Source organism: Battus philenor, unplaced genomic scaffold (genome assembly GCF_028537555.1).
Source record: "Battus philenor isolate CCGP_79_NKW_IND1 unplaced genomic scaffold, ilBatPhil1.0.hap1 SCAF_12, whole genome shotgun sequence".
Taxonomy (NCBI): Eukaryota; Metazoa; Arthropoda; class Insecta; order Lepidoptera; family Papilionidae; genus Battus; species Battus philenor.
In genome coordinates this window covers 5,039,808-5,053,550 of record NW_027181674.1, presented here as the reverse complement: position 1 = coordinate 5,053,550, position 13,743 = coordinate 5,039,808, and positions in this window count along the sequence as shown.

Sequence of the window (13,743 nt, the reverse complement as noted above, 5' to 3'; positions counted from 1 at the left end):
TGCAATATCGTAAAAGAAGCATATATTAAACCAAGGATCAGGACGCATTTATTACGCTCATTGCTGTAAGTAGAAAGATTTTAGAGGAACTCAATCTGATTATGATGTCCATCGAATTGGGCTTTTCTACAATGATATAGCTGTAAATTATACTAATATAAAATACTAAGAAGTATTTAACAAATAAATGTTAAAACCGTAATAAATACATCTTCTAGTTAAATATGCAAGCAAGTTTCGATGATTATAGACCTTAATAAATACATGGTGATTGGTTTTAAGTGTAAGAATTTTAAGCTGTACACCCCACAACTCATACGTAAGCAGCTTAAATCATCCAATAAAAATATAATCATCCAATTTAAAGTGGACGCTCTGAAACTATACTAGAATGCGACAGGCCTGCTTCTGGTAATACAAAGTCTGCAGAGATATGCCTCTGCAGATATGTAAACCATTAGTAGTTTCAATACGTAGTAATCTGAATTACAAAAAAAATCTGTGTTATATTCTGATAACGTTAATTATTTTAAACCATTGATTTCCTTGTGCTTTCATACCTATAAACTTAATTTTGAAATAGTCTTTTTTCTATTTTATTAGGTTATCTATATCAATTTTAAAAACATTAGTGTAATAATACAAATTGTAAATAAAAATCTTATTACGTCATTTGTTATTTCTGAAACCATTGATTTTCGGACAGGGTTACATTTACGGTTTTTAAGCTTTTACACATATATACTCTAGTTGTGAAAAATTTTAAAAATGTTTTTTGTTTCTATTTCATTACGATATTTATAATTTCTGAAAACATCGATATTTGAATAAGTTATACGATTAATTTACAGCAAATGAGCTAACTATACATTCACCCCTTTAAAGTTTCACCTCTATCAAATCACCCTGTGTTTAATACACGTCATTGGAGATTATATTTCTGAGACGCAATGGGGCCATATATGATACACCATAGGGCGTACAGTACATTAATTAACAGCAAAAGCTTGCTTAACTTATATATAAGTGCATTCATCCCTTTAAAGCATTTACAACGATAACCAATCATCCTGTATAAGAAGCTACTGTTCTGTGGCAATAAATAAGCAATACAATTTAGAGTTACCGCCGCTGTCTTTTTTCTGTTTTCCCCAATAGATTAGATGTAAAACAAAGAACGTTCGCTAGCTGCAAGGGTTGTGCCGGCGGCGCGGCGGGTGTAACTAATTTGTGGATTAAGCACATTTGCAAACGTAATTTGTATTCATTAAAAGCACGCCGAGCCCGCGAGAGGCTACGTGTGGCGTGTTTAAAATAGTGGCCTCATTTCGTCTCAGAATTATAGGCACTCCTTTTCTCGTGACGTTCTGTACAGGATGATTAGTTAGATTTGTAACTTTAAACGTTGTTTTTATGTGATTCTCTTCATCCTCAATTTGATTTTACTTTTTATTATATTTATAGTATTTTATGACATTAACTTAACTCTGGACCGCCCAAACGGTTAACTGGCAGAGAATACCTTCGGGATTAAGTTTTCTATTATACGAAAATGTATAAATTTTTTAAATTAAAAACGAGTGAATGTATAGCTAGCCTATTTTCTGTCAATAAATAAATGGTAAACCTTATCCAGGAACTAATACTTTCAGAAATATTAAATAACAATGTGATTTAAAAAGAAAAAGTATTTCCAAAATTAATACATATTAAAATTAATTATTGTGCAAATGTCAGATAGAGGCGACACAGTCACCTGTAGTGGTTTATTTGTTGAAGACTGTAGCGAAAGTCAGTAGACACATTTTAGATTTATATCAGACGCACACATGAATGGTTAAACTACTATTGCCCCAATGCCAAAGAAACCTTCCGAAGAAAACTGACACATCTTAAAAATAAAAATCAAATATACATTCATTTATTTATATTTTTATACACTTGGGATCGTTAAAAGTGACGATTTGTGCACGTCATGAAAAGAATTAGAAGATCCCAATTTGATACTAGAATCAGATTATGCTTTCCTATAGTGTGCTCTGATGTGAAAAAAGCCTATAACAAATTAGGACGATGTTTTTTGTGGTCCTCTCTATAACATTCTTTACACGGCAGTAAAGCAACTCACAAGCAGTTATCACTTAAAAAATTTTCTCTAAATATTTGTTTTTTGTTTAATGAACTTATTAAATTGAATGGTAATTCAAAAACAAAAACTTCCGTCTTTTGTACCAAGTGATACTCTGCAATGTACACCAGACCCGCGACAAATTAATTTTATCTGGCATACGTATCAAAGATTTTAGGCTTATTTTTAAATTTTTTAAAAGATAAAACCGCCTCATTACTAGAAATAATTATGTAGTAAGGAAAAGAAACTGCTAAATTTATTGTATACAAAATAAATACACGTTTTGTTTTAGTTGGTTACATAACACAATACACATCTTAAGTAGAATTTTAATAATTAATATTTATTTAAATTAAGATAAATAATTTGTCTGTACCTTATTATCTTTAAACAATAGGAAGTTACATCACTTTTTAAAATTTATCGTTGTGTTAGCCCTTTTTTTTAGGTGCCTACCTATTGCAAGGTATAGGGATTCCCCAGTAATGTCTTATGGAGGTATACCAAAATCGCCACGCTTGGCAAGCGGGCTAGTGATCGCAGTGTGATATTATGGTACGCAGAGGACGCTGCTGCCCATCCTCTGGAAAATTGCTGATGAGCTTTGGTAATCCTATGTAATTAATGCACAAAGTCTGAATTACATATGATAGTATCCCGGAAATCAAACCCGGAACCTACGATCGCAAGTCTTAGTCCTGTACCATTGGGCTACCACTGTTCTGCATATGTTATACATGTGTTTATTATATTGTGTAACAAAAAAAAATGCTACAAATTCTTTTTCAATAAACGAATACATAAAACATTCTAAACGGTAATAAATGAATAATTTAAAAAAAAGATATGTAAAAGGAATTGAAATGCATTAATATGTGTCAATTTACACAGAGATATACAAATATTTTTGTTATTAGTTTTTTAAATAAAATCCACTTAATTTATACCTAGTTTGTATTACAGATATTTGTATATTATTAGTTAAAGTATATTAATATTTGTGAAAACCCGGGTGATTAGAAATTACTGAGTTTTCTACCGTAGAATTTATTTCGATATAATTCGTACATAATAAAATCCTTCCGAATCAAAACATGAATTGTCAAACTACTATGTTATAAGTTATTTACTAACTCATCATGGACAGCCTTTATATCTCGAAACTAGTAAATAAACCGTATGCCGACAAAAAGGTGAGACATCTAACGTATCTATTGGGATTGTAAGACGTATAATCTCAGTTGTAAATGTGACCAATGTGGTTTTAATTTTCCTCAGGGTTTTGTCATAACAATTTGCCGTTAAGCGAATATCATTTATCCAGCCCAGTGAACTAACAGGTTGAAGTGGCATGGCATATGGCGCGCAGAATAGATTACCGTTGGGGCCTTAAGGTTAAAGAGTGGAGGTAACAGACGGAAAGGCGCAGCGTGGTATGTCGAAAGACGCTGGATGCAGGCCGGTTTTAATCTGGAAATCTATAGAAGAGGCCTGTGTGCAGTAGTCAACGTCCTATGGTTAAAATAATGATGATCAAATCTATAGTAACGTATAAAACAGAATACGCTATATAATTCCTCGATTACAGTTTGATTTCTGGTGACAATTAAACAAAAGATTTTTTAGTAGAAAATTTAAACGTGATTTTTATTATAATTTTTCGTTAAACAAACGTGTGCTTCATCAGTACAGTGAATGTATACTTGTTATACAAATAGAATCGTTGAACGGCGTTCGCGAATAATTTTTTACTTGTTTACTTTAGCATCCCCATCGGAATGGAACTATCGCGGGCGGCCGGCGCCCGCCACGAATCAAAAACTTTATTGTCCTGTCGTTCAAACGCGACAGTAGCTAATAGAATTAAATTGGGAGCATCGCTGCCACGTGGAAAATAATAACATCGAGTCTGGCGCCGGAGGAGGTTTACGCGCCGGTGGCAGGGGTCTCTAATAGAAATCCGGCCAATGATAATCTGTTTTCTACACCATTAATCCTGAACTAAGTCTGAGCACAATCTGCGGCGTCTACGGAGTGCGGCTCGAGTTTTATGCCGTCGTTAAGGTCCCCAATTTGTGGAGTCGGGCTGTTAAGAAGCGCCTCGCCCTCATTCCTCCAAATCCTAATTCCGACCGTGGACTTTCTTAATCTCACGATATCGGGCTCAAGGTAATTGTTTCAAAATTGTTGCCCCGATAACGCTGCCTGCCTTCAGGCCATCTACGCACGCGTAATTGAATCTGGTAAAAATTAATACTGCAAAAATTTGTACGAATAAACATAAACGTACACACAATTAAGCTCCTGATATAGCTATTACTGTATGAACATTTGAATTATTTTAATTTACTTTTTATTTATTCGACAGGCTAATCTAATTACACGAATATAATTAAGAAGTATTGAAGTATAAAAATATAAAAAACGCGTAATCACTACGTTTTTAGCCCAAAGTTAACTTTTTAAATACCTAATTTCATAATTTATAAAACATATAATAGAACTTTACTTTTCATCGGAAGAATGGTGCTTTAAGTATGACATTATAAATAAATTTATCACAACGAATTAGGTTTAACAGGTTAATTTTAAGAGGTACAATAGTTAATTTATTACAAATTGTTATAAATACAGTTTAATATGAACTAAAACTGTGTCCGCAACAATCCGTATTCATCGATATATACATAAATATTCATTTTGAATTAAGATTATCCAAATATCTGCGACGCTGAGACGAGGGCGGCAGTCATCGTCAGCGTAGCATAATAAAAACGAAAGTAATCATGCAAATTGGCGGGAAGGAGGAAAGTTGAATTAAAAACCGAGTCCTTACAGTGAGGACGGAAGGAGGGGGTAAGAAGTGGGAGGCGGAGGACACCTAATGTACCTTAATGACTGCGAATGGATAAGCGCAGTAAACCCAACCTTTGCCTCTGAGAGCTTAAGAGAAAAGTCATATGTTTACTACTGAAATAGGACTTTAGCTAACTTAACAATATGTGTATATTTAATTTATGAATACAAGGAATTTAAAAATTATAAATAACAGGCATTAATAATATCAAAAAGGTTAATTTTTAATAAAACATTGTTATTAATAGAATAATTTATACATTTTATTATAGGTACTTTAGATTTACTTGATTTGATTATTTACGTTATGAGATAAATATCCGAAAAGCTTATTGTGATATAAATAAGAATTTAAATTAAGTTTCCCTTAAATGACATCTTTTAACTTAAAAATAAAGCTACTTCACCTTTTTATTTTTATATGATTACATTACGAGTTTTTGTTGCATAGCCTTTTTTAAATTCATTGATTGGATCATGTAATTTGTTATTCAGGAACTGGAGTTTGTAAGAAACCGTACACACTTGACCACAAAGGAGATAGACATAGTCTTCATTTTTATTTCATATTTTTTGTCAATAAGGCAAAAACCATAAAATAAACCATCTCTAAACGTCAGCTTAAAATTAATTTTCCTGTCTTCGTAACGCGCCATCTACTGACTAGAACGGGAAACTCAGGGAGGTTTGTAATTTTCTTTTAATAGTTTTAACAAAAAAAAAGTTTTTTTTGTCTTTAAAATCAGAACTATTCATTTTCTAACATCTTAATCGCGAACTCTGAAATAGAGTAATGTAATATGCCTTATGACATAGTCAGTGCCTAATATATTTCTTGAATTTACCTAGAGAGATATTTACATGTACATCACTGTTTTAGCATATTTATTTAAATTCTTACGCACATAGACAAGACTATCATAAATATCGAATCATTATAAATGGCAGATTAATTAAATTTATTCTCAATAATCAACAAGCTGGCAATACCAAGTAGAGTGACATTGTTTCAAAGAAGTCAATGTAGTTCAATGCAGTGATATTTCTTTAAAAATACTTAAAAAGTTGGGGATGATCGATTGTCTAATAACTATCTTTATATTTTATGTAGGAATATATTGCTTCTATAATACTTCTTTCTCTTCTCTTTTCAGCCGATAGACACCCACTGTAAGGCATAGACCTTCCACAAATAAATCTATGAGGGCAATATCTCTGGGAATTGGGGGGAGGGGAGGAGAAATATAAAAGAAATCTTTCTACTTTAATCGCCATGCTTGGTAGACGGGTTGGCGATTGCAGTCTGGTATTATGATATGCAGAGGTCGCTGTTACCCATCCTCTGAAAACTTGTTTGTGAGCCTTGGCAATCCTATATAATTAATGCACAAAATTTAAATTATTTAAGATTTTATACCGAAAATCGAACCCGCGACCCACTTTCAAGTCAGTCCTCTGCCGTCTAACTTACTAAAAATAATAAATTTCTCGTTCTTGTTAATAAATTTTTCATCCTTTGAATGTCCACTACTGGACAGAGGCCCCCTCTATAGACCGCGGCCTGCATCCAGGGTTTTAAATGTAAATGCAATATAACTTTAACAATCGCTTTGTACAATAAAATAAACCTAATTTAGTTAGTAAAATATTATTTCAGTTGGTTTTCATAATCATGTAATGAGTTAAGTGAAATGAATTACGTCCAATCGGATGAATTTGCCGTCAAAGTAATGGCGGACGAGCGTGTCTCGGCACCGGCGCGACATCATCAAATCAACATTTGCAGATTCGCGGAGCTTTCCTGCGAGATTTAGAGGTGGAAGGAAAATAAAAAAGTTCCTAGAGGAATCCCGCTTGATCCCTGTTGCCTTTATGGTAATGCCGGGGATGCGTGTATTCGACTATTCAATTTATATTTTTTTCCCTTTCGCCTTATTTCTTTCTCCGAAATTATCTATCCTTCGAATTTCGTTTCGCACTGTATTGTATTCGGGATCCGATGTTTGCGAATAAGGTGGGACCCCGACCGAAAATATCACGGATAACCGCGGTGGATTGGCTTTGTTCCCGACTTCAAAGAACTTTCACGGCGAGCAAGAAATATTTGTAAATAAATTCAGCCGATCTACGGGTTCGAACGACTGCGCTGGAATATTGCTTTGCTATTTTATATTAAGTGTAGAACTTATTTGGAGACTTTAATATTCTTTGATGCTTAGCAAAAAATATGTTAAATTTATTATTCATTAATGAATACCAGCTTTGACAAACTTAATACTAACAAGCTACTGGCCGGTCGCAGTCTTTTCGAAAAAAAAAATACAAACTTAAATTTGCAAGAAAAAATAAATTAATGAAGTACGAATGTTAAAATAATAATTGATTTTAAAATAAATTGATGCTTGCAATGATTGCTTATTAAAATAAGTTTTCTATTTTGTATTCTTTAAGGTTTTGGTAATAATCTGAGTGTAATCACTCATACACCTACATTAATTGTCATTTCTATAATAGTATAAGAGATATTTGTTTCTTACTAACACGACTATTTTTAGTTTATTTTTGGCAAAAAATCTATGACAGCTAAAGTCAAGTGTTTTATTTTACTCTGTGCTTCAAATTTAAAAAAATTGTTCTTACTATTTTCCAGGAAACATTTTTTTCCCTATATGAACCTTCCTTCTTAACTAAGATGAAACAACTAACATAATTCGTTGATTCGTTTTCAGACTTTGCGCTTAGTAGTGCATTTGATGATTCATTTTTTATACTGATAAGGTTATTAATTCATAATTGTAATCCGTAGTAATTTTTCATGTAGGAACTGTATGGTAAAACTAATTTGTTGAGGCCGTATAGGTTGTACCCTTCGCTTGGGTTTGACCACGGTTTTGATTATAGGGTCGTCCTGTACTATTGTGCGTACTTAAAGAAGGCTCTAGAGAAAATTTTAATGAAGTAAAATGTGCTTAAATATGTTGTCGACTGAGACGCAATCAAAGGTCACGGGTTTGATTCCCGAAATACATTCTTATTTAATTCACCCTGTACATTAATTATATACGATTGCCGCTATTCTTAAAAAAAAAATTCCGGAGAATGGGCAGCAGAGTTCTCTGCGTACTACAATATTACACTTAAACGACGATTACTACGATATGTAGATGTAACCGCGTTGTAAATTCAGATGTTTGTAAAAAATTATTGTTAAGACCAGACGAAAAAGTCGTGCTGGTAAGTATAAATAACGACGCACCGACGGCACAAAGAGAGAGTTATCTTCTTGATGAGTGAAGAAGAAAACGTATTAAGAACATTTTTAATTTGTCTAGCCATATAACAATAATATATGTATATTTAATAAGTAGTTAATTGAAGAACGCTTAGTAACTACTACATTTTTTTTCATATTTCTTGCACCTATTGTGTTTGTATCTTAATTTACAATTAGTCCTGAATTTTTTAGAATTCTTTAATAAACGAAATAGTTTAATTACTCAATAAAAATAATGAATACGTTATTTCTAATACTATTAATACTTTAATTGAGAAATAACTGGCTGGCAAGACATATTTAACGTGAAACAAATAGCAATTTCAAAACACTTGACGTGGTGTAGCGAAATACCCGAGCAGTAGAAACGGGCATGTTCAAATTTAACGTTGTTCCTACTCATGAATAAATCATAAGAAGTAAGCGGGGCTCGACGCCTTTATAATTCTACATAATGCATTAAAACGGCGTACAGATTGCCCCCGCCTTAATAATATAAACTTAATAGGTATTTTAGCGTGTGGAACGAACGTACGCTTTGAGGCGTTTGAAACTTCGCATTTATTATTTATTAAGTATTTCGGCGATTTACAAAATTTTGTTGTTACATATAAGTAATATCGCAACAAGACTTATTAACGCTGTGTTTTATGATAAAAAGTACACTGATCTTTTAAATAAATCCTTTTTAAATTTCGTTTAAACATTTTAAAAAAAGTGTCTTTTGGAATACATTGTTATGATAAACTCATGTAGTATTGCAGACGTCCAAAGTCAGCTACAACCAACAACCACTTACCACGATAGTGCCGTATATTGTTTGCCACCTTAACATAAATAATGTAAATACAGGGTGGTCACTTAAAGGTGCTTAGCTTTTAAGGAATTAATGTATAGCTCATTTGCTGTCGCTTAATGTATAGTACACCCTGTGCAAAAATCATAGGTTTCAGAAATAAAATAATAACGTAATAATAATACAAATTAAAAAATAATGTAATAAAATAAAAGAAAAAATTAGGATTGTTGAATATCAAAATTAATTATCGTTATCTGTCTCTACTGACTTTGTACTGCCAGAAGTTATTAGATTGTCGCATTCCTAAAGTAAAATAATGAATGTAATATATTTCAGAGCTAGCACTTTATAATTATGTTTTGAATATGTGTTTAATATGAAAGCTTTAAAGCTTTTTGCAGATGATCTTTTACATCCATAATCAATCGCCTTTTATATGTACGCTAATATAATTTATAAGTTTTTAAATATAAGATTTATGTCACGTAGCTTTTGTGGTTTTGACTTGTGGTATTATCTAGGGTTTAGCGTATAAATAAATCAAATAGATGTCCTAGAAATAAATTCTCTGCCACGTTTTTTTTAATGCACCTTTGTAGCTTTAGAATAAAATGCTCCACTGCTGTGTTTACTTGCTTGTAATTGATGTAAATCCTTTAAAATCAATGTGCGTTTGGAACTCTCCTAGCTTTAAGTTAAAAAATGTCGTTTAAGGGGAGTTTAATCTCATGCTTATTTTCAGCTAATAGCCGCACAACAACGAGGCATAGGCCCCCCCCAAATATCGCAACGATTGTTGCTCTTGCGCTGCCATACAGCAACATTCCGTGACTTTAACTAAGTCGTCGGTTCATCTAGTGCTCATGGTCACTACTCTAAACTACACTAAATATGTACAATTCTATTCTTTCTTCTCTTTTCAAAGACACCCATTGCAAAACATAAGCTTCCTCCTGAGATATCTATAGGGGACATACTATTATATAATCGCACAATGTGGTATTACAGTACGCAGAGGGCGCTTCCGCCCAGCCTCTGGAAAGTTGCGATCAGTGGCAATCTATATAATTAAAGCAATAAGTGTGAATTAGGATTGCATCCCCTGAATCAAATCCGCGACATACGATCGCAAGCCTCAATCCTCTACCGCAGGGCTAGATTTATCACTAATATGTACAGTTATTGTTGTAAACGTATCAAACAAAATTACCGATAAATACGTACTTTATTTATAAAAAAAAAGAAAATGACTTAATCATTTTTAGCTGTCCCAAATGGAATAATATATGTATAAGCGCGTGTGTATATTTATATGAATTCAAACGTACTTATTTAGTATGGAATGCCTGAGTTTCGTTTTGAAAAAATTTACAAATCCTTCATAGACATATCTTAGACCTTTCTTCTCTTAGTTTTGAAATCTAAAATAAGAAGTACATTATTAAATAAATTAAAAAAAATAGTTTATTGAAACTATTATTACGTATGCATCAAATTTTGTTAAATTTTATTTAAGAAGAGTATCTGTTGCGCTTCTATCCGGTTCTTTTTAACAGACCAACGTTCCGAGCTGGTGGTAACTTACTTATGACTTGAAAGTAATTAACGATTCAAAAGTGCGTGTAAATTGCCTACAGGAACAAAAAATTTTTTTTAAATTTGAACAGCGGATGGATCGCGGCGCACTGATCTTCCATAGCCTCGTGTTGAGTGCTTGCGGTTTTGTCATATTAATTGAATAGTATACTACATAATAATAATAAATTAAATAAAAACTGCGATGGTGTTCAAATTCAGACCGCAACCCGACCAATATACTTTTAGTCCACAAGCGATAGGCATTGATTAACACGCGCTTTTTGCGTAATCTGTTGCCTTATTGTGCTGTTTTCTATGTTTTAAGCATACCATTGTATTTTCTTTTTGACTCGGATGTTAGAGTAAAAAAATGTTAAATAATTTCACTCCTCCAACATTAAAAAGGTGGTTCTTTACGAAAATATTAGCTTAATTAACTCAATGTAAATTGTGAGAGCGGCATGATTTAATTCATTCCGCAACTGGGCCGGAGTTGCGTTGTGCCTAATCTTGAATAATGGCGGACATTTGTCTTTGTGGCCGTTCACGTGGAATTGAATGCTCGCCGTTCATTTACACGCGGCCTTCGAACGGTTGCGGCGTTACCTTTTTCCTGAAATGAAAGCTGAAATTTATGTCGCCCTATAGGCTACATATGACGAAGATTATTAGATATGAATTCCGAGGAATTCTTTTTTCGCAAATTACAGACAAAGTCAATTAAAATATAGAGTATGGACGTAGTTAAACAAAAAGATCCAATCCAGTAAATTTTATAAAGTGTGTTTTACACACAAAAATAACACGAAACAGCCTCTTTAAATTATTTTTGAAAATCAGAACATTCAGCACAAATTTAACTTGCAGGTAAAGACTCGATATTCTGCGTTTAGAAAATTATAAAAGCGACTTGGTTTAAACAATGTGTTTTCAGATCCAAGCGTGTCATATGGCTGTTCCATTTCGGTTGTAGCTGATAAAGCAGACGTCTGCTTACAAGGTGGATAGACAACCTTGATGGAGTTGTCTGCACTGGTGCTATTGGAAATCTAAAATAGAGGACTATGTCCAGCGGTTAACATTCTACGGTTAACTTGATGATGACGATTGCTACGATGTTTACAATATACAAATTAAACCATTTCAATGTCGTCTGTCTTTTTAATAGGCCACTGTGGTCTACAGATTTGCTTAAACTACGTCCAAATATTAATCTCCAAATTTTGGTAACACAAGTCACCTTCCAGAGAATGAGTATGAGGCGTGTTACATGCTGATTCGGTTGCCAATTTTATAATGTATGCCTTGATCATTTGAAAGTTGTTTACTTATTTATTAATCCACACATTGTACCGCCTCACAGAAATAAAGATAGCAAACCACAACAGTAACTATCATTTCTCTCTATAAAGTAAAAAAAATACATACGCGATACTTAAATTAAAAAAAAATCAACTTTTTTCGTTCCATAATGCACATTGAATGCAGCTCGTATACTTTATAAAAACCTCTTTAAACTGTTTTTATTTTATTTCTGTCTCAATCATACAAGGCTTCCTGAATATGCTTTAGATCACGTTAATGGTTCTTGGCTGTATAAACATGTGAAAAAGAGGTGAATGTATAGCTTACATGTCAGCAAATCATTAAAACTTTTACACCTACTTCCAATCACACTGCATACATTCACATTGTGATATGCGTTACATATTTTCATTGGAATATGAAAGACCAATTATTTCTGGCAGTAAAAAGTTTCCAGGGACAGATAGTTAATAACAATTAATTTAAATATTTATTATACATGTATTATTTATTATTTATGAAACTTAATTTGTGGACATTCAATCCTCTAAACATATTACACCTATAATGAATAATGCTGTATATTACATAGTCCTCATAGCTTATTGTGTTCCAATAGAAGATATGAAAGACACTAATAAAATCACTATTAAAGTTTACACTCATCTCTTGATCCGCAATAAAAAGCTGCATTTATCAGAGAGTTCTTTCGCAGAACCTTTTTAATATATCGAGTGTTTCAGTGCAACGAAACAGCGGGTTGTTTACAGTGGGGGAGGGTCCCCTCGGGGATGAAGGGTAGGAGGCAAGATGGCGGCGTCGCCAAGGCAACTGCACTCGCTTCCTTAATCGACCGTCAGGCTGCGCGAACCCCCAAGTCTCGGATCCAATGTTCGCCTGTAACTTGTATTGCACTGAACTTATAAAAGCTAATGTGCTTTTTGTCTCATTCACGTTTTATATGCATTATCGAAGACGGTAACATAGATATACTTTAAATAGTTGTTTATATGGTAGACTAAGTCAGTTGAAATTCATTATTATATTCCAATAAGTCTCATGAAAACCAATTTAAGGTAATTAATTATAAAAAGGGTGATTGGTTGTAACTTTAAAAGCTTTTAGGGAGTGAATGTCTATCTTATTTGCTGTCAATTAATTTATGATAACCAAATCTAACCAAAAATCGTTTTTTACAGAAATAATAGGTAAAGTAATAATAATATTGTGAAAAAAATTATTAGAATTACTTTGTGTTTACTATCAATCCTTGCGGAATTTAGTCTGCCAGAAGTCACATTACAAAAGAGTTTCAGAGGGATCTCTTTGTACAGAATGTTTCGAAATAAATGTAAAGCTTTTTCTAATATATGTACATTACTTAAGACTTATATATCTATAACTAATAACCACACGTAGATATTAAAAATAATTATTGTTTACTCTGTTCATGGAGACTTTGTACTGCTAGAAGTTATTGGTCATATTTCAATGTTAAAATAAATTAATGTAACATATTTCAGAGTGATCACTCTCTACAGGTTGATTCAAAATTATTGTAAAAGCTTTAAAATAAATGAAAAATGAACTACACGCTGAACCCTATTAAGCTTTTATGCTTATAACTAATCACCATGTATACACGCTTTAAGATAATTATATACTTCAAATAATTTGAAGCTATCGTCAATTATATTCAGTACACTAAGTCAAGTATAATATTATATATTAACAACACCATTATGGTTTATTATACACACATTTTATAAGGCATCATTAACATATTAAATTTAATAGTTC